The sequence below is a fragment of the Leptonychotes weddellii genome, chromosome 6 (genome assembly GCF_054177405.1).
Source record: "Leptonychotes weddellii isolate Sample4059 chromosome 6, ASM5417740v2, whole genome shotgun sequence".
NCBI lineage: Eukaryota > Metazoa > Chordata > Mammalia > Carnivora > Phocidae > Leptonychotes > Leptonychotes weddellii.
Genome location: NC_138374.1, coordinates 105,826,471 through 105,828,900, shown reverse-complemented (window position 1 = coordinate 105,828,900; position 2,430 = coordinate 105,826,471). Strand labels below are relative to the sequence as shown.

Genomic DNA, 2,430 nt, shown 5'->3' with positions numbered 1-2,430 from the left:
TCTACTTTGTAGGCCACGATACCATCTCTGTCAAAACTATTCAATTCCACCTCTGTAGTGCAAAAATAGCCAGACAAAACATAAATGAATGGAAGTGGATGTGTTCCAATAAAACTTTATTTAGAAAAGCAACTTGTGGGCCGAATTTGGGTCAGGCCAGTCTGCTAACTGCTGTCCTAGTCCACAGTTTTGTTTTTAAATTGTTTTTGTTTTTTTTTGTTTTTTCTTGTGTTTTTTTGCTCTCTTTTGTCATACCAACATTTTTCACTTTGACATGATCAAATTTTTCTATCTTTTCGTGTATGGTTTGTGCTTTTTGTGTAGCCCATTTATTCTATAGGTGAAGAGACCGAGGCCCAGGAGGGAGAGTGGCTTACTAAGGTCACACAGGTACTCTGTAGCAGGAGCTTTGTTTCCCTATAAGATCACATGGGACAAACTTTGTGATCAGACAGCCTCAGCTTTGAATTTTGGTCTGTCACTTATGCTTGGACAAGACACACACACACGCACGCATGCACGCATGCCCTTTTCTTTTTCCTGAAGTTAATTATTATCTCAATTTTTAAAAAATCAGCCTGGTTGTCCATGAACCCCTCACTATTTATTTCATATACTCTGATATCTCTATAATATGCCCATTAATAATATATTCTATTTTCTAAGTAATTAGTTCCATCTTTTTTCTCCCCTAGAGATACCATTTCTGGAACCCTCCATCTCCTTGCTCCAATCTGTTCTGGCTGCTTTGCCAGGCTCAGGATCTCCCTTCACCGGTGCTTTCTCTTTCTTAGTTTCCTCCTCATTTCATAGGAACAAATCTTATAGTGGCTCCCAGGAAAAATTTCCAGGAAAAAATTCCCTGAAAGCCATTTGAATCCCTGCATTCCTAAAAATGTCTTTACCTTCATCCTTCACTAACCATTTGGATACAGAACTCTGGAATGAAGTACTTTTCCATCAGAATTTTGCAAGTCCCACTCCACTAGAATTCATATGTCAGCATTACTCTTGAGATAGGCACTCTGACCACTAATCCTTTGCATGTAAACTATTACATCTCTATGGAAGTTTGTAGGATTTTTTTTAACCTCCTGAAGTTCCATGATTTCCCAATGATATGCTTTGATGTGGGTCTTCTTTACTCGAAGAGCCAGACACTTGATGACCTTGCAACCTGAGGATTTGCTCTTTGGCTCTGAAAAATGTTCTTACAACAACGTGGCTGCTGAGCGGAACAGGGAACCCATCCTGCACATGCTGGGGCAGTACCTGGATCTGACCCAGTGTGGCATCTGTGGGCATGAGGTGGCCTCGGGCTCCAGCCAGCCCACCACCCACTTTGTGCGGACCTTCCCCCACGCTGAGTGGCAGCCGTCGGAAGGGGACAGCATGTCAGTCACCAGTCAGGCTCAGGGGCTGTCCAGTGTGAAGGCCCTGCTGTACTTGGATGTGACCTGGGATTGGGAGCAACTGGGGCAGGATCCTGCCAAGGTCCCCGGACCTGCTATTCAGTATCTATATGATCCGCATCAGCCCCCTGAAATGCACCAAGAGGCTCTTCAGAGCAGGAGGGAACCTACCTGCTCACCCCCAAGGTGCTGCTGATCACCTATGGGCCCGATAAAATCAACGGAAGATCATGCCACAGAGTAATGTAGATTTTGACCTAACCCTTAGATGCAGTCGCCCGGAGTGGGGGCCATGGGACACAGCCCTCCGGAAGGACATACTCCTCCAAGCCAGTGGCCTTCTCCTGGAAAGAATGGTGGACATGGCAGCCAACAAGTGCCTGATATTCCAGAAAGAGTAACCCCCTTCTTCTCCCCATGCTTGTGTCTCCACCCACACCCCTTCTGGAACAAACCCAGACTGCCAGTCCCTGCCTCCCAGGGCTGGGCAATGAGGACTGGCCTTGCCCAGTCTGGGGGCTCTTGGCTGGTGGCCCAGGGCTGCTTAGCACCTGGGAATAAAATGTTTTTTGCTGACAAAAAAGAAAAAAAAATCCTCTAGTGTCATTTCATTGGTTTTTGGATTTTCAGGAGAAATGAGAAAGAGACACTGATGTCCAATTCCCCATATTTAACATGATTTTATTATCTTACTATCTTAATGTTTAAAGAGACCATAGGAAGCCCTTGCTAACTAATCTGGAATCCAGAAGCTGTAACATTAAAATAATAAATTTGGTAACATAAAAAAAAAAACCTGCTCTGTATGACAAAAGACAACATATGGAAAATTAAAAGACAAATGACAAAATGGGAAGATATTTATTTGTATTTCTATTATTACAAAAAGTAGCTTCTAGAAATTGATAAGAAAAAAACCCTAACATTTCAATTTTTAGAATGGACAAGGATCACAGAAAAGGAAATTTAAATGACTATTAAGCATATGAAAAACAGCCAAATCTCACTCATAATAAGA

The 2,430-nt window shown here is 42.9% G+C and overlaps 1 pseudogene; it reads left to right on the top strand.

The window, feature by feature from the left end:
* The first annotated feature begins 1,164 nt into the window (after positions 1-1,164).
* LOC102730237 (methyltransferase-like 26 pseudogene) lies at positions 1,165-2,225 on the top strand (annotated as a pseudogene).
* The last annotated feature ends 205 nt before the right edge of the window (positions 2,226-2,430 follow it).